The 19,703-nt window shown below is 36.4% G+C and overlaps 1 protein-coding gene and 1 long non-coding RNA gene across 3 annotated transcripts in view; one reads left to right on the top strand and one right to left on the bottom strand.

Moving 5' to 3' along the window:
• LOC131802968 (uncharacterized) overlaps positions 1 to 19,703 on the bottom strand; it is a 128,890-nt gene that overhangs the window by 27,402 nt on the left and 81,785 nt on the right. Inside the window, exon 3 of the long non-coding RNA XR_009342433.1 lies at positions 19,068 to 19,124. This is a non-coding gene — a long non-coding RNA (uncharacterized LOC131802968). The remainder of the gene's footprint in view (positions 1 to 19,067; positions 19,125 to 19,703) is intronic.
• The window catches only part of LOC101894476 (protein kinase C, brain isozyme), a 99,797-nt gene continuing 92,327 nt past the window's right edge, over positions 12,234 to 19,703 (top strand). The window contains exon 1 of one of the 2 annotated variants that reach the window (XM_059123802.1): positions 12,234 to 12,420. The gene's annotated coding sequence lies outside the window, so the exon portion shown is untranslated. Of the gene's footprint in view, positions 12,449 to 19,703 lie in introns of both variants that reach the window. The other variant, XM_059123801.1, reaches the window with a different exon arrangement.

Genomic DNA, 19,703 nt, shown 5'->3' with positions numbered 1-19,703 from the left:
TAAAAAGAGCAATGTCTACACTCACGCTCTCTCAAACGCTGAGTTTGTTCACGAAACTCCATTAAAGTTGAAAACTTTGACTTTGATTGATGTCGAAGGGTATTGGAAAAAACAATAAATAAAGAGTCCGAATCTCAAAGAAATGCCTGTAGAGGGGCTCTGAATATCAAGGATGTATTGAAAAAAATTTGGAGAACATTTGTAGATTAAACTAAAATTATTTTATCTCGTATGAGGTATCAAAAATTCGTGGAAATTTACTGGATTTCAAGTTTTTCTTTTTAAGACCTAAAAACGATTTTCTTATCATAAGGTACGTCAAAGAAACTTAAATGTCACAACAATTCTAACGTGTCTCGGAGAAAATTCGAATCTGTCAGCTTCTGGAGAAGAGTTGATGATTTCTACCCATTTCAGTTCAATTTCCATGAAACCTACAATCAAAAATGAATAACTGATTTTCTTTTTGAATAATTTCGATTCCCGGAACACTTAGCGTTTACCCGCCCTTAGGATAATGTCAAATGCCTTTCTCTCTCTCACTCTTTCTCCACCACTCTTTCAAATATAATAAAATAAATGCCGCTAAACTTTTACATATCATTTTTCCCAATGATAAGGTATCGTTCAAAATTCAATTGAAATCAAAACATTTCAACATTTTTTTTTCACGACATTCAATTGAAGTACAGCATTTCCAGATGTCATGTCTTCGACTTCAGTTATGTCATAACCGCTTGGATTTGCCATAAAATAACTACCGTTTCCAGTGCTATCGTGTGCCACCGCATCGGCAACAGCAACACGTTTCCTTACTTGCGGCCAGCGGATGTTTAGAGGAAAAAAAAAACTTTTCTCCCAACCACTTTAGATTTCGCAATCACAAGTTAAAGAGCCTTTAGTAATGTCGAACAGCAGCAGCAGCAGCAACAACAACAACAGTACGAAAATAAGGAAGAAGAAATACACATCTTGGGGAACAAAAAGAAAGGTATATATAGCCGGGAGATATACATAACAAGAACAACAATAACAAAAAAACACCAACAGAAGAAAAACATAAATACCGAACAGGAAAACCAAAAAGTTTTTCTTTAACTGTTTTCATTCTATTTTCCACGATTTTCTTTTGTCGCTTTCCACGAAAGTTCAACAAGAAGAATAACAAATAGTTGGGAATAAAAATGAATGACTGCTGAAGTGAATGCATTGAACTGTGGGGAAGGATTGCGGGGGTAGTGAGGTTTTTCTCGAAATCTAAATGTATCAAAATAACTCGATTTCATTTGAGATTTGATTTCAACAACAAATCAGATGAATTCGTGAAAAGGAGAGTTAAAAGAAATTCAAAGAATGTATGGAATTTCTTGGAGGTAAGCTTAAGGGCAATTGTTCTTGCAAATGGGTTACAATATTAAGATTAAAAGGACTTTATAAAGGTCTACTTGTGGTCTTTAATTAATAGAATATCTTCTTCAGAATTTTTACAGACGGAAAAACTTCCGCAGAAATCGACTCAAATAAGAGCGAGTATAATTTTTGAATGAGAGTCGAAATGGAGCAGATTCTACTGTCGCCAATCTATAGGTCTTGCATTACTGCCGTTTAATTCGTAAGTATGAGAAATTCCTTAACCTACAGAAGTATTCTAAATTTTCTGTTTTTCCCTTAATGACTTTTGTACGCCATCTCCAGTCCTACCTCCCCCCACCCGGTCTGCAGCTTCATCAAAACCTGTTAGCTACCCCACAACCTCATCAGCAAAGAACACGCTTTTTCACTCAATGTCTCTCTTTACGTAATACTCTAATACTCTAATAAGAGACCTTCGAACTCCCACTCTTATTTTTCAAACAGGAGTAACAGCGAACAATCTTATATAAAACAGAAGAATGAAGAGCTAATTTCTTGTAAAACACGTACCCTTACCCGTACCCGCTTGGAAGTATTTTCCAAGTATTTTAGAGTATTTTCCAATTGAGAGTAAAATCGAGCAACTCTGATTTTAATACCCTTATATGAGTATAGATTTTTAATAGGTGCCTATTGAAATTATCATTATAGACAGAACATCTTTTTGAAAGAAATCCACTTAAGGACATTTAAAGTCGATCTACCATGAACAACTCTCCGATAAGGTCCATAGTTAATACATCGTAATGTGCCATTTATTCTGATACGTCCCTCAAGTTTAAACCAATCATTTCTCGAATAGAAATCTAAAGGCGAATCAAATTTGGCTATATAGCCAAACATTTACATTAGATTTAGGTCAGGTATGAAAATCGACAGGATCAGCCAAATTTCCCTCTCTCGAAATAATTCAAACATTTTCTTCAAGCATCGAATACAGAGATTAACTCTACCAAATATGGCTCAATATCCGAATATGTACATCATATAAAGGTCAGGTATGAAAATCGAAAGGATCAGCCGACTCTCTCTCTCTCTCTCTCTCTCTCTCTCTAGAAATAATAACCATAATAACCATTTTCTTCAAGCTTCGAACATTTCTGTCAATTGTAGAGTTCGTATAAGAATGTGATGAATAGGTTCACTCTCCCTGGTACCTCCACGACAAAAGGATCATAAAATGCATATAGAATACCTGATGTGATCCAAACTTGGCAAGTCATAATAATTCTATCATCTATGGGTAATCTAATCTGAAAATTTAGCCCGATTTTCTTACAACTTCGCATATCCTGCCGATATTTTGGTGCTACTTCCCTTCCCAAAATTTTGAAAAAAGAAAATAATTTTATGAAGAATTTCTACGATCCTGTCCAAACTTTCCACATCGTTATGTTTGTATCAAACTTAGGTCGGAAACGAAAATGAATAATATCGACCCAATAGTTCCACTCCTTAAGCTTAGCTTCCATCAAATAAAACTTTTCAACCGGCCTTGATGTATCTCTACAATCTAGCTTAAAAATAGCATTGTTTAATTTATTGCAATTGCTTCAAAAATAGAAATAGATTTCAATATAATTTCTTTGTTCCAGAACTGTAAGAATGTTACAATTTTTACAACGAAAAGCGAAATTTTTCTTTATGATATGATACGATAAAACTCGTAGATTCTTGCAGGTTCTGGAACAGAACAAATTTGAACTTGTAGTCGTAAAAATATCCAAATTATTAACAAAAGAGGAAGAACATTTTTTTTTGCGCTAAGTGCCTCTGCTTATTGTTCAAAGTGATATAAGATAGTATGCAACATTTTCCCTTTCCTTTCTCACTCTTCCTCAATTTATTTAATATCTGATTGAATTACTTAGAATTACATACATATTTTATTCTCATTTGAATCCCTTAAATCAATTCAATACTCATCACTTCGCTGAGTAAACAATGGTCGATTTTTGTAATTATAATAAAAATCTCAATTAAATTCATTCAATATTTGTTCCATGGGACTGTGGTTGTGATTGTCAACAGCAACAAAATCCATAGCAATTATTCGAAGAGTAACAACAACACCAGCACCACCACCAACCAACCAACAACAACAACGAGGGCATCAGATGTTTATCATTTGTTGGCATTTTTGTAAAAATTTCACTCTGCGGTCATGAATTTTGCGAATCCATTTCGCAATGGTTTAACAAACTTCTAATTCAAAACATTAGCCGTTTATTTATTTTATGCTCAAAACAAAATGTACATTAAATATTCCAAAATTGAAGCAGAGTTTGTTTTTTCTGGCTTTGGTTTTTACTTTCGTTTTAGAGGGGGTGGAGCTAATTTTTCCCGCTCATTAATGATGCTATGAATTTCATTGCTAATTTCACTGAAACAATATTTATTTTTACAACTTCAAGTGTAACAACAATATTATTTTAAAAATTCCATACACATTTCAGTTATCACGACGGTGGGAAAAAAGAAACAGGGGTAGAGTGTGGGGAGTTTAAATAAAAAGACAAAACAAATTGGGGTAGACATGTAAAAGGGAGCAGTAAGGAAATGTCAAAAGTTGGGCAAGACCGACTGTATAGTTGGTAGAGCTCCCACAAAAAAAGTTTATTTTAGGAATTTATGTGAGGTAGACCATACCAAATATGAACCATGATATGACTTCGATAAGGATTCGAGTTTCACCAGATGTTAAAATTCAGTTGAATATGAAAAAATCTATCCAATTTGGGCTGATATGACATATATGGTGAGCAATAAGCGTAAACTTGAATTAAGATGTATGCCGAAGCTATATAAAAATCTGAACCGAACTCGAGAAAAATTTGGCAGATGCATTTTTGAGCAGTATCTGATGTGCGGTATCTAATACATTGTTGTGGAGTGCTTATTACGCATGTGAGGGACTTAAAATCCCAAATCGGATGAAAATTAGACTTCAAATCCCAGATAATGAAACAATGAGGTTTAAGCCATCGGCTGGCTTCTTCGTAATCTAACAAAGGAGATTCAAGTTGTTCAATTTCGGACTATAATTCATACTTTCTCAACCCACGCTCATTTGTTCCTTTACAAAGAAGTCAGCCGATCACTCAAGCCAGTAAAAAACTTGTTATTATTATTCTCACCTCTACAGCTTCTTGTATTGCAGATATTAGCTTCGCTCCAGAACCTGCAGGAATGTAAAGCTTGTAATATTTTTTTATAATACCGAAAAAAATGAAAATTTATCAAAACTTTGGCAGGTTTTGGAACAGAGCAATTGCTAAACTCTTTCAAATAAATCAATTAAAAATATTCAAAATAAGTTCAAAATTTCTCACGTAGCCCTATCACCACTTCATGGATATTTGTTATTCAATCTAAAAATAAACGTCCATCCATCTTTTGTTTTTGTAATGCAAGATCACTTCTTATCTAGGGCACATTACAATTCGCCGATCGATCCATCGTCGTCATCATAGACAGCTCATTTACATTTTATTGCGGTCGATGACGTTTCACGCGAGTATTTCCTCACAACAATGACAACAACAACAGCAACAATATTTTAATTTTCAATTTATTTGCGTCATTGTATTTTTAATTTTGTTTTTAGTAGTTTTACATTTTTTTATTTGTTTTGTTATTTGTCTATCGGCTATTGCGTTTTTAGTTTTGTCATCATAGTTTGTTTATCTCTTTCAACCCTTGCGCGTCATGGATATTTTGCATGAGGTCTTCAGTAGGGGGCAAAGAACGTCAATTGTAAACAAATTTGAATTTCTCAAGACACGTGCAGTGGACAGAGGGGTCTACAACTCATCCTAGTAAGGAAATCAATGAACGAACCATTCTTCCCTTACTCTGGACTCGTCATGGATTCCCTTACTAGAATTTGAAAAAAATGGGCCTTCATAAAATTAGTATGTTTTTGTATGAACTTGATTATTAGGTGTTCTATGACAATATTTTATTTCATTTTTTTAATTACGCCACAGCTCCTTATTTCCCTTGTAAATTCCAATCCTATGATTTCATTTCAATTACAATAACTCGTAAATTTTTCATGCAATCCAATTAAATTCGCGAGATCTCTAATTAAGCATTCAAATCACTCATCACACACAGCCAGCAAACTAGTATTGTAACCTCACCTCTCCCCCCACCACCCACAGGCATTATCATGTTTTCCATACAAAAATGAGATGCAACATTTTGTTAACATTTGTAATTCAATATGGCCTTAGTGGTTTTTGGCAGGAGTTGGGCCATCCATAATTATGGATAATGCATTCATGCCAGTCAGTCACAGTTTACACTCACACATGTTTGTATATATGTGTGTGTTGCGAAATGCATTGCGAACCAATGATTTGTTTGTTTTTGGGTCCATTTATCAATTGGCAAATGCTGGTCAAAGGCCATCAATTGTAAATCCTTGCCACAGTTTGCTAACCATGGTGTTTGTGTATGTTGGGCTCTCTCTCTCTCACTCTCTCCCTCTCCTGCTGCTCTTTGATGCAATTCATTCATTCATTCATTGGTCCATTGATGTAGTGTTTAAATGACAATTACCATTAGACAGTGCACCAACACCGCAACCAGTGGCCACAACAACATTGTTAGTTTCGTGCATCATCACCTACTCCTCCTCCTCCTCTCCCCTCCCGTCACCTGATCCCCCGACATAGTGTCATTAGCAAGTATCATTAGAGTGGCCATTGTCATCATCATCATCGATACATTGCTTTTGCTGTTGGGCAAATGTGTTGGTGTTAGAGTCGTTGTCGGTTTTGGTGTGGGTGTTCACTGGCTGTGGTGAAGCTTTAATGAGCATTAGATTGGCTTTGGCCCATTTTCACAATGGCATTTTTTGTTGGCCACAAAAACGCGTTTCTTTGCCAGAAACAATCAAGGCTATTAAAGTATCCTTGTTGGTGGCGTTGGTGTTATTGTTGTCATTTGTATCCCCGCATAATTATAATTGATTTCTGTTAGGTGGACGGCAGAGAGAGAGAGGGAGAGAGAGGTAACACAAGCTCGCATGCTGGGACAGCCATACCTGTTAACAATGGTGTTGCTTGCTATCGATGCTTTGGCATTGTCTAACGTTCCAGACACATCCAGCAGCAGCAGCTGCCATTGTTATTAGGATTGTTGGTGTTGCTGCTGCTGCTTCCATTGTCGTTAACCTGGTTTTGTACAAAACAAACAAGAGACTATTATTGTGTGTGTATGTCTTCACGAGACTTATATTTATGGTTTCTGCTGAATAGCTCCTGCCAAGGCTTAAAGTACAGAATCCCGTTTTATAATTAAACAAATAATTTCAAATTTATTGAACCAAAAATATTTCTTTGACACTTTGGGGGGATTGGAGACACCATGTTACTGCTGGTGGAAAAATATTGAATGTAAATATTGATTCAATTAAAATTTGTATCAAATTTTGTCTTTCAGGAAAACTGGAGGCAAATATTTAATAAAAATTAATTTAAAAATATGGTAATCAATTCAAAAATAAAACGTGCCCGTGCTTAAGTAAATTTCGAGGAGGAGAAAACAGAATTTGTGAGCATAAATTGTAAACGTATCTATACACAACAGAAGAGGCTGGTTGACTTAAAAAGCGAAATTGATTCGAAATTTCAAGAAATTTTCATTTGAAATTCATAAAAAGTTTATTGTCCAATTGTTGTCAAGAGTAGTCATCTAGTCAGACCTTATGTAGGCCTTGCTTTTGAAGAAATCTAAATTTTTAGAAAAAACTAGTTAAAAGGGAGCTAAGTTTTTTTAGCTGCTTACGAAGTTTTTTTCATAGGCTTTAGTACTCATTACGAACTTCAAATTCGAAATTTGAAATAATTCCGGTAAATAATGTAGCTAAAATCATGAAAATACCGAATATATAGGGGCTAAACGAAGACATGGACCTGCATACGAATTTTTTCCCATAGATTTTAGTAACCATTAAGATCTCCCAATACGAAATTTGAAACGATTCCGGTGAATAATGTTGCTGAAATGATCAAAATACCGAATATCGTGAGCTACAGCTATATGGGGGCTATACGAAGACGTGGACCTGCATACAAAAATTATTGTCATAGGCTGTAGTACCCATTACGAACTTAAAATACGAAATTTGATATAATGTCGCTAAAATCATGAAAATACCGAATATAGGGAGGTATCGTTATATAGGGGCTATACAAAAGCGTGGACCGACATGGCCCATTTGCGAACTTAACCTGCCTACTGGTAAACTATGCATATGTGCAAAATGTTAGCCTTCTTTCTCAATTCGATCGAAAGATAGCGTGATTATAACAGACAGTCAGACAAACGGATATCGGTAGATCGCCTTAGACTTTTACGCTTATCCAGAATATATATACTTGGTAGGGTCTATTATGAATGGTGGAGGGTATAAAAAATTATACCGAATTTGCTCCTAAAAAAGGCTTTCCTTCCTTGCCTTATTATGAAATTCCTTGGCTTAAAGACATACTCTTCAATATTTCACTATGGAATACAAATGTGGTCAAATGGCCGAAAACAATATATTTTCTTTAAAAAAAAAACTTTAAAATTTTTAATAAAAACATCCTGTGTTTGATTTTAAAAACCTCCCCTAAATTCATTCACTAACCTCCCTCTGAATATTTCTCTTTTCAAAATTTGCCCCAAAAATTTGACACAGCCACCTCAAAAACTTTGTGCCTTAATTTAAATTTAATTAGTGTTATGATAAATTTGCTGGCGAATAACATTATTTTCTAATTACGTGACCTTTGAACAATGAGATTTTAAGTTCTTAGCGAGCTTCAGGCATTCGGGAGGGCCCTTTGTTGTGGTTGGAAACAAACCGGGCAGTGACAGAATGAACCCTTTTTTTCTCCACTTGACACGCGAACTACAACATCTGGTTCGTTCGTTCCTTTATTTTTTCGATGTTTTTAATTGCAGAAAAATGAAGTTCCAAGAATGTCAACCAAAAAAAAAGGAAGACAAATAAACAAAAAGAAAAAAAAAACAAAAATGCCAACAACAGTAGAATTTTGAAAAAAAAAAAGCCTAATGGAAGTTTGAAGAGCCCCACAAAAAAAATTTGGCACCGAAAACAAATGATATGTGGGTACAATGATTTCATAATGAATTGGAGCATTCCAATGGCAGCAGCTGTAAGGGAAGTCTGTAGGACATAAAACAGTGATCAATAAAATCGCTGACAAAAGTGTAAAAAATTCTCAACTTTGTATTTTTCTTAAATTGAATATTTTGTCAAGCAAATAGTTTTCATTTTAATATGACATCCAAATAAATTAAATATTATTGTGTGTTTCATTCTCAAATCCTTTGACTTCCGCCACTCATTAAATAACTTGTCAGCCAGTCGTTATTTCATTAGCCAGCCCGGCCATTCCAAGCATGTTCCTGATGTTGTCATTATAAATTATTAATGATTTGAGGTTCCTGGGCCTTGTCTGCTTTCCTGGCCTTGCACTTTCCTTATCATTGGCGGCATATCAACACGTGCCACAGTTTTTAATGAGAGTTGAGAAAATAAAAATCATCAGCGATAAATATTCACCATTTCGCACAGACACAGAACCACACAACAAAAACCCCACATCGTTCCCTACCCGTGTCATATCTGCCACCCCGTCCATCCGCAATGATAAAAGCAATTATAAAACAAACCTACCCTCAGGATATGAAAATAAAAATTAAATAAAATATGCAAAGCAGAGCGACCAAAACACAGCAACTCCAAAGCGAACCCCAACATTTCCACTTTCGAATGCTTTATTGGAGCAACATTTGTGGGTTTCTGTTTATAATTGTTCTTTCGCAAAGTCAATTAAACTTTAAGTGTTGCAATATTGAAACGGGAACAGGAAGATTAGAATAAACTGTTTGGGACTTGACCATATGATATTTTGGGGATCTACGGGAGCTGTTTTGTTAATGTAGAAACATAAAAGGTGATTAATTCAGACCTTTCAATAACTAGAATACGTTAGGTTAAATGATGCTCAACTATCATGAATAAGGTCCGTTTATACAACATGTTGGAGTCATAATTAAAATGTTTTTATGCACATTTATCTTGCAGTCCTCACCTTCTATAGAAGAGGACCTGAAGTCCTTATCTTCTATAGAAGAGGACCTGAAGTCCTCATCTTCTATAGAAGACGACTTGAAGCCCTCGTCTTCTATAGAAGACGACTTGAACTCCTCATCTTCTATAGAAGAGAACTTGAAGCCCTCATCTTCAGTAGAAGAGGACCTGAAGTACCCATCTTCTATAGAAGAGGACTTGAGGTCCTCATCTTTTATAGCAGAGGACTTGAAGCTCTCATCTTCTATAGAAAATGACTTGAGGTCCTCACCTTCTATAGAAGAGGACTTGAAGTCCTCATCTCCTGAAAAAGATAACTGAAAGTCTTCATCTTCAAAAGAAGAGGACTTGAAGTCCTCATCATCCTCATGTCCTACAGAATAGGACTTGAAGTCCTCATGTTCTACAGAATAGGACTCGAAGTCTACATCTTTTATAAAAGATGACTTGAAGTCCTCATCTTCCATAGAAGAGGACTTAAAGTCTTCAGGTTCTACAGAATAGGACTTAAAGTCCTCATCTTCTATAGGAGAAGACTTGAAGTCCTCATCTTCTATAGAAGAAGAGTTGAACTCCTCACCTTCTATAGAATAAAAGTTGAAGTCCTCATCTTCTATAGAAAAGGACCTTCTATAGAGGAGGACTTAAAGTCCTCATTTTCTATATACGAGGACTTAAAGCCATTATCTTCTATAGAAGAGGGCTCAAAGTCCTTATCTTCTTTAGAAGAGGACTTGATCTTCCATAGAAGAGGACTTGAAGTCCTCATCTTCTATAGAAGAGGACTCGAAATCTTCATCTTCTACGGGAGAGAACTTAAAGTCCTCATCTTCTATAGAAGAGGATTTCAAGTCCTTATCTTCTATAGAAGAGGATTTCAAGTCCTTATCTTCTATAGAAGAGGACTTTAAGTTGTCATCTTCTAAAGAAGAGGACTTGAAGTCCTCATCTTCTGCAAAAGAAGTCCTCATCTTTTATAGAAAAGGACTTGAAATCCTCATCTTCCATAGAATAGGACTTTAAGTCCTCATCTTCCATAGAAGAGGAATTGAAGTCCTCATCTTCCATAGAACAGGAATTGAGGTCTTCGTTCTCTATGGAAGAGGAGTTGAAGTCCATATCTTCCAAAGAATAGGAGTTGAAGACCTTTTTTCAAAAATTTCTACCTTATGCGTCCTATGAACGTTACTATTGTACGGGTATAATACTTTCAACTAAATAAAAACCATTTATTGCCATTAATTTATTGTTTTATAAAACAAAACAATAATAATTCCATTGTGCAACAATTATTACACAAAAAAATAAATATTGAAAGAAATTGAAATTATAACTAAAGGAATTCTAACAATTCCATAGCCTCCACCACCGCCCTTCATTCAACCATTCATCCACCTATCCATGACCATTTAAGTTAATTGATACACTTCAATTGGCTGTTGCGGAATGTCAGATACAGAAACACTTCAGCTACGAAGATTGAAATGTCTTTATGAAAACATTTCGCTATGACAGTGGCAATGACACTTCAATTTAAAGTGTCGTTGGCATGAAGTCAACTTTGGCGATGATGAGGAGGGGGAGGAGGTGGAGAATAATGGCGATGATGATGGTATTATTGTTATTGTTGTGGCTCTTCTTGGTTTGTCAGCTTGTCAAAAATAAGTAATTAGCAAGGATTTCTGTCTTTAATTCGCACACTTTTTAATCGACTAAGTAATTAAATTATAGCGAACTTTTGCTAAGTAGGGAATTCTAAAACGAGAGTTCATTCAACCGCAAGATGTGGTGGAGTTAGCAGAGAAGATATTCATTGAATTCAAACTTTATTTATCATTGCTCAAATAAGCGGTTCCAATGAAATATTTGTTAAAAATAAATACGGAACTTCAACATGACCAAGATCACAGTATTTCAAATAAATTGGATTAATCCCCTCTTTATATTTACCCTCTCCTCTCGGATGTCTACCCTGACTTTTATCTCTTAATTTAGCAAATATTTCCAAATATTCCCCATTCTATATTCTATTCCATACAACTTAGTTCATTCTTAACTTATTCGCCCGTCCCCCTCCCCCAACAAGAATAAAGACAAACATCGCTTCATTGACAAAGAACATTCCTCCTCGATATTGAAAGACAAAATATTGACAAACAAAACAAAAATATCAAATACATTTGTGTTCAATGGATTTGGATGTTATTTCCATTCTATTCGAATCTTGGAAATGCCTACGCTGCCAGCCGGTCTGACTATGCGTCCCACTCGCCGATTCTCATTTAGTCTATCAATTTTCGCTCTGTGTCTGTCTCGTTGGTTTGTCTTGATTTTTGTGTTGTCTCAGCAAAATGTGTATCACTGTGTCAAATACCTCATAAGTAGAAAGACATACAAACATACAAACACATCTGGGGGGTATGTATGTACGTATGTTTGTACATATCTACACAGATATTTATTTATACAACCAAAATTTATATATAAATAAATATCCAGCTTGCACTTGTCATCATTGTTGCTATTAATGTTGCTGTTGTTGTTGTTGTTATTGTTTGCAATTGCCCACTCACACACACATTCATATACACACACCCGGTACGAACAAGAACACAAAATACTTATTAAATGTTCACATCGGACAAGTGCAAATGTATAATGACGTTTAATGTGCTTTGCCGCTTTAGTGTCAGTCTTCTATCTACGGTGTAGCGCGAGTGACCGGCGAACGGCTGGGTATACGGGGTCGCAACTTTTCAACGACTTGCGCTGAGTGTTTTATAAAAATTGCAACAAAGCGTTGCACTCCAAAAAAGACGAAAAAACAACAACAAAAACATCATACAAGTCATATGTCATAAAAAAGCATGTAAATTTATCGGTGATGGAGTGTAAGGATTTACAACGGGATCGGAAAGAGTAAATGTCGTATACGTCGTAAAATAAAAATATATAAATTCAAAAATAGCGAAATAGCCAGCTACGGAATTAATGTATAGAGCCCACCACGTTCTGCAGATGACGACTTGAAGTTGCTATCTTATACAGAACATGAATTGAGGTCCTCATGTCATCTCAATCTCGGTCATCGAATCGCGATTGAAGTCCCCATCTTCCTCAGAAGAGGGCTCGAAGTCCTCATCTTCTATAGAAGAGGACTTGAAGTTCTCATATTCTATGGAAGAGGACTTGAAGTCCTCACCTTCTATGGAAAAGGACTTGAAGTCCTTATCTACCTTGGAAGAGGACTTGAAGTCCTCATCTTCTATGGAAGAGGACTTGAAGTCCTCATCTTCCTCAGAAGAGGACTTGAAGTCCTCATCTTCCTCAGAAGAGGACATGAAGTCCTCATCTTCCTCAGAAGAGGACATGAAGTCCTCATCTTCTACAGAGAAGGACCTAATGTCCTCATCTTTTATAGAAAAGGACTTGAAGTTCTCATCTTCTATAGAAGAGGACTTGAAGTTCTCATCTTGAAGTCCTCATCTTCTGTAGAAGAGGACTTGATGTCCTCATCTTTCACAGAAGAGGACCTAATGTCCTCATCTTTTATAGAAAAGGACTTGAAGTTCTCATCTTCTATAGAAGAGGACTTGAAGTCCTCACCTTCTATAGAATAGGAGTTAAAGCCCCATTTTCTATAGAAGAGGTCTTAAAGTCCACATCTCCCAAAAAAAGGTGTTAAAGTCCTCATCTTCTATAGAAGAGGACTTGAAGTCCTCATCTTCTTTAGAAGAGGACTTGAAATCCTCATCTTCTATAGAAGAGGACTTAAAGTTCTCATCTTCTACAGAAGTCCTCATATTTTATAGAAGAGAACTTAAAGTATTCATCTTCCATTGAAGACGACTTAAAATCCTCATTTCCATAGAAGAGAACTTGAATTTTTCCTCATCTTATATGGAAGAGGACTTGAACTCCTCGTTTCCTATAGAGGAGGACTTGACGTCCTTATCTTCTATAGAAGAGGACTTGAAGCCCTCATCTTCAGTAGAAAATGACTTGAAGTCCTCATCTTCCATAGAAGGCGACTTTAAGTCCCCATCTTCAGTAGAAAATGACTTGAAGTTCTCGTTTACCACAAAAGACAACTCGAAGTCCTCGTCTTCCATAGAAGAGAACATGAAGTCTTCATCTTCCATTGAAGAGAAATTAAAGTCCTCATCTTCCATAGAGGACAACTTTAAGTCCTCATCTTCTGCAGAAAATGACTTAAAGTTCTCGTTTACCATAAAAAGACTTAAAATACTCATCTTTCATAGAAGAGAACTTGAAGTTCTAATCGTCCATAGAATATAAATTGAAGTCCTCATCTTCCATAGAAGGCGACTCTAAGTCCTCATCTTCAGTAGAAAATGACTTGAAGTTCTCTTTTACCATAAAAGACAACTCGAAGTACTCATCTTCCATAGAAGAGAACATGCAGTCCTCATCTTCCATAGATTACAACTTTAAGTCCTCATCATCTGTACAAGAGGACTTTAAGTTCTCATGTTCTATGGAAGAGGACTTTAAGACCTCATCTTCCAAGGAAGACGATTTGAAGTGCCTGTGCCCAATAGAAGATGTCATCTTCTAAAGAAGACAGACAGGCTTCCCATCGTCTTATTTGTAAAAAGTACGATCTTATGTCGCAAACTTCTCATTTACGACATACCATCCCTTCCAATGGCTTCCAGTGTTGTATCTGTTGTATTTTTTTTAAATATTGTTTTTTTGTTCCGCCACAACAAGTCTGAGTAGCAGTTGCACATTTTTGGCGAACACACAAGTGTTGGTGTATTTATTTTTTTAAGAGATTGGCTTTATAACGTTAGCTGCAAAAAAGACGAAAATAATATGAGGACGTGTGGCACAAAGTATTGGCTGTTCTACGACGACGTTTAGTGCGGTACGGTGCATTACACACCGATGGTAGTCTGTATAGGATTTCAGATTTTAATAACAATTTACACAAATGCCATTTAAAGTCGTTGTAAGTGTCAGATCTGTGTCGTTATGAGCTGTTGAGAACCATGAAACGAGGAATATTCACAGGCAGCGGGGCAGAGCTACAGACGGACCATTTAATGCCAGTTAAAGTGTTTAAAATGACAAGATTATTTAATTAACGGGTCATTAATATGACACCAATTACTAATTATGGCAATTGAATAACGATTTCGACGACTTTGCAAGTGTTGAGAGAGAAGTGGTTAACCCCGAACTGGCTGGCAGGCACGCACGCACTCACTCACTCACGAACGCGCGCACACACACACGACGTGCCAGACAATAAACATGTCAACCATGTCTTTGTGGTTTAATTTTGATGGTATTTTGTGGTGGAATTCTTAGTTGTCGTCAGCGTCATGGCCATCATCATCGATGTCAACTGGAGCATCATCATCGTCATCATCATCGCAATAACAACAACAACAATAACAACTCATAGAAGTGTGCTCAAACATTTAGCAATTGCTGCATTAATCATTTTAACTAAACTCGCATACGAAATTAAAACGTGCTTGCCTCCCCCCAATACCCTCCCCACGCTTGTTATGGTCGGAACAATATTAAACCCAACAGGCGTTCTTTGGCAAACCCGAAATTCTCATTACAAATTCAAAAAACAATCGTATTGCTTTGTGACGACAAAAAAAAAAGAATAGCAACCAAAAAAAGAACCCCTCCCCCTCCCAAAAGCACGAAACCGGTGTAGCTTGACGCACAAACCCCAAAAGCGGCACAACGAATAAACGGTCAGCTAGCCAAACAGCATACATTCATATTTTCGTCGGTGTTTTGTTGTTGTTGTTAAGACCACCAGAGAGATACAATGTATGGCTATTGGCATTGCGTTCTGCAGTAAACGAACCGGCCAGCTTCGTTGTGCCGTTGGGTTGGTCAGATGGCCGGAATCACTGGTCAATGAATAACAGGAATATTAAAATCCAAACAACTTATGTTATGCCAACGACAACAAAAACAATAACAACACGAAAAAATAATATTTTTTGGCAAAAGAAATGAAAATATTTACATTTGAAAATAAAAGTGGAGAGTTGCCGATGTGTTTGAAATTGTGCAGCGCTCAGGGAGACTTGTGATAAAATATCAAAGACAAAATTTTGGGAAAAGGAAGTAATCATGGGCCTTATATCACATAATATTGGAAATATATTATTTGGAAATTGGCGCCGGTACAAATATGTAACAAAAATCCCGATATTAAACTCGACCATGTCAAATGAAAAAAATATATATATATTTAAAGGATTAGAGATCTACATAATTTTAGATGTAATTCGAACAATTTTATTCACAATTCAATAATATTTCAAGACCTGAGAGTGCAGTTCTCGAAGGGAGTATTGGTACATTATACCTGCCCCAAAAAGGTCAACATTGTCTTCTATAGAAGAAGACTGGAAACCCTCATCTTCTGTAGAAGCGGACTTGAAGTCCTCATCTTCTATAGAAGAGGACTTGAAGTCCTCATCTTCTATAGAAGAGAACTTGAAGTCCTCGTTTTCTATAGAAGAGGACTTGAAGTCCTCGTTTTCTATAGAAGAGGACTTGAAGTCCTCAACTTCTATAGAAGAGGACTTGAAGTCCTCAACTTCTATAGAAGAGGACTTGAAGTCCTCAAATTCTATAGAAGAGGACTTGAAGCCCTCAACTTCTATAGAAGAGGACTTGAAGTCCTCAACTTCTATAGAAGAGGACTTGAAGTCCTCAACTTCTATAGAAGAGGACTTGAAGTCCTCAACTTCTATAGAAGAGGACTTGACGTCTTCAACTTCTATAGAAGAGGACTTGAAAACCTCATCTTATAAAGAAGAGGACTTGAAAACCTCATCTTATAAAGAAGTGGACTTGAAGTCCTCATCTTGGACATGGAAACCCCATCTTCTTTAGAAGATGACTTAAAGTCTGATTTCTATAGGAGATGATATTAAGTTCTCATCTGTGAAGGAGAGGACTTAAAGAGGACTTTTAAGTCCTCATCTTCTAGAGGGATCGATTTATAACCATACCAAAATTAGGTGTCAATTTAAGTGGTACACCGCGGCATTTAAGCCTGTACCACATATTGGGCAGATGAGCTTAAGACTGCTATCAATTCAGGGCCAAATTTCAGTTGGCCAAAACTACTCTGGTTGTCGAGGCAGCTCACTTCAGCCGCGATGGGTGGCGGATGATTTCTGATGATCTCTATGACTGCATCAGAGTGAATACTACTCAGTCGAGCTTGATATGCCTGTTTCACTGGATCAGGGCCAGGATATAGTAGGCACCAGTGCCTTCAATGAGTGTAATTCTCTTCACACTCACAATCGACAGTAATAAGAGAGTAATAAAAATTTGGTGATCATAAATGTACCACTCTCTGTGGCGCTGCGGAGAGCCTATAGATCTCTCTTATGCCTCTCTCTATCTCTTGATCAGTGCATGGAAGGGAGTAAAAGCTTTTTGTGTTTCAATTTTGCTACTCACTGACCATTTTTTTCAAGGGTTCTGATTCTGAGAATGGAGAGAATTACACCCATTGAAGGCACGCGTGCGTGCTATCGCCTGGTTCTACTCTAAATCGTCAGTGTATTTCTTTAGAAGCCTGGGCGCTTGTGGCCTATGTACCAAGTGCTGACAGGAGTAGCTATACATATTTGTACTGGGCATAGATGGACTCTCAGAAACTATGAGGTATATGACATAACAACCCACTTGAGACCCATTATGTAGAATGCTACAATTATTTAGAATTTTTTGAGTTTTTTTTACTTAACGACGTTCCATACAGGTATATAACGTTTTTGACGTTTCAACCTAAAAAACATAAAAAATGCCATTCGGTCCATCATGGTACCGGCTGTAGGGCCCTTATGGAAAATCACGGTGGCTGTTGTTTTTAACAAAACCACATTAAGAGCTCTTGCTAAAATTAGTAAAAACAGTTTCAAGACGTTAAGATAATTGGCTCACAAGAATGTATGAAAACCTGAAGTTTGGAAGACTCCTCTGGTGCACCGACAATCGCGTCTAGTCAGGTGTGGACTAACCTAACGATGACTAAAATGTGGTTTATTCTGGACAAAGTATATTTCTCGAACTGTGAGTAGTTATTGGCAAGAAATATATTGTTTCCTTTCACAGGAGCGGGAGACTGTCCTTGGGACTTTTGAAGTGGCGTTCAGTATCAACAGCTTAAATACAGTTCTCAATTCTGAAGAACTTTGCCAATTTTTGTTCCATGAAAAAAAAATTCTCATCCCATTTTGTTCTCATATCAAGTTCCAGCTGACGTCTATATAAAAATCTGTTCTAATATATCCGTCCATTATCAAACACATAACATAAGTACAATTCCATTATTCCATCTTTCTGGCAACACTATAACCTATTAATTTTTTTAAAAGAATTTTAAATTCCAATTCTAGCCGCTTTTCAATCATTTATTACGCGCTCTTCGATTATAGCGTGTTGAAGACGATGAGTGTGCTCTTGTAGCGAATAGAATTTCATACGCATTTCAGTTCAATATTATGTCGCCAAGTGAAAAGAAGCACCGGTATTTGAACCCTATACCTCCCAGCTAAACGATATCGTATCAAAACACAAAGTTAAACACAGATATCGGCTGTACGACAACAAAAAACACCAAAACCTACAATAATTGATCGATGACGTTTGTCGACGAAAGAGCCAAGAGTCTAGTCGGGCCTATCAATATTTATATACGAATTATTCATTTTATTTAACAAAAATAAATAAATGGGGAACAACCACAAAATTCAGACCACAATTCATCAAAAAAAACAATTGTAGAAAGCAATAAAAATAACACCAAAAAAATATTTAATAATAATTTGTGAAACTACAAAATAAAGCAAACAAGAAATTCAAATGTGTAAAAAGCCAATACACTATAAAAAATTCCGAAAAAAATCTTTCTATGCCTTATGACGGTGTCAAGTGTCCATCAACACCAATTGCGGGCGAGTGTAAAGTGGTCGGCGGTGTTCGGTGCGAATTGCTCTGTTCGGTGTGTGATTTATTTGTTCGCTATTAATTGATATTAATTAAAGTGTAAATGCTGGACAGCCGTCTTGCGAAACGAGGCCCATATCTGCGTCAAACCTCCAGGCCACAGAGCAACGAGACACTTCAATTCCAATTCAAATTCAATAGAAAAACGGTCAGAGCAAAACGACGACAAATCATCTGCGTACGCTGTGTTTGCCTATTGAATAGTTGTTCGGTACGATATTGGACAACAGCAACAACAACGACGACAACACGAAATCATAAGACATCAAACCGCAAAACGTGTCATTTGCTTAAATGAAACTAAAAAAAAAACAACAAAAAGCACCGACCACACATTCTCGAAATGTAGTGCATTCTTATGAATGCACCGAACAGCCAGCCGCCACCAGACAAAACAACAGCAACTATTTAACAATGGTTACACACACAAACACATACACTCAATGGAGAATAGAAAATAATTAACAAACTGCGATCGACAAGAACAACAATATTTTACAACACTTACCGAATTCAGTCAGACAATATCGATTTGTTTGGTGCCAGAATTCACGTGCCAAAGTATCTGAAAGAACCAAGCGAATTGTATCGTCTTAATGTTGTTGTTTTTTTTCAATTTAAACAAGTGAAATGTTACACAAAACAATAAACAATTGTTAATTGTAATAAACTGTGAAATATAGAAATCTAAGTGGGATATTTGTTGGAAATGACACTCAGAAAAAATGGATGAGTATAAAATACAAAAAAAAAAAAATTAGTTTTTAAAGATCTATATTTTTGAGAGAGAGAGAGAGAGAGAGAGAAGAAGAAGATATGGCAGGGACAAGGTCCTATACAGAGTTTTCTTGTCCCTTCGATCACTTATCTACCAGTCTATAAGGATTAGTTCCACTTTCAAATGACCATCTGATCATTCTGAAGAAAACATAAGTTTTACTCAGAACGAACACCTGCCGTATGAAATCTCACCGACGACCATAAACATTATTGATGACCATTAGTTTTTTACAGAAAATCATTGGGTCTTCTAATAGAAAATCGCCCAGGTGATATTATTGAAAGAAAAGCGACGGGTCTTCGTAATAGGTCTACTTTTGGAAAGCCACCATAAGAACACCAACTTTCATACAGAAAGCAGGTT

Source organism: Musca domestica, unplaced genomic scaffold, assembly GCF_030504385.1.
Source record: "Musca domestica strain aabys unplaced genomic scaffold, Musca_domestica.polishedcontigs.V.1.1 25, whole genome shotgun sequence".
In the NCBI taxonomy this organism is placed as follows: domain Eukaryota; kingdom Metazoa; phylum Arthropoda; class Insecta; order Diptera; family Muscidae; genus Musca; species Musca domestica.
Note: the sequence above shows the minus strand (reverse complement) of the source record. Positions and strands in the feature narration are given on the sequence as shown.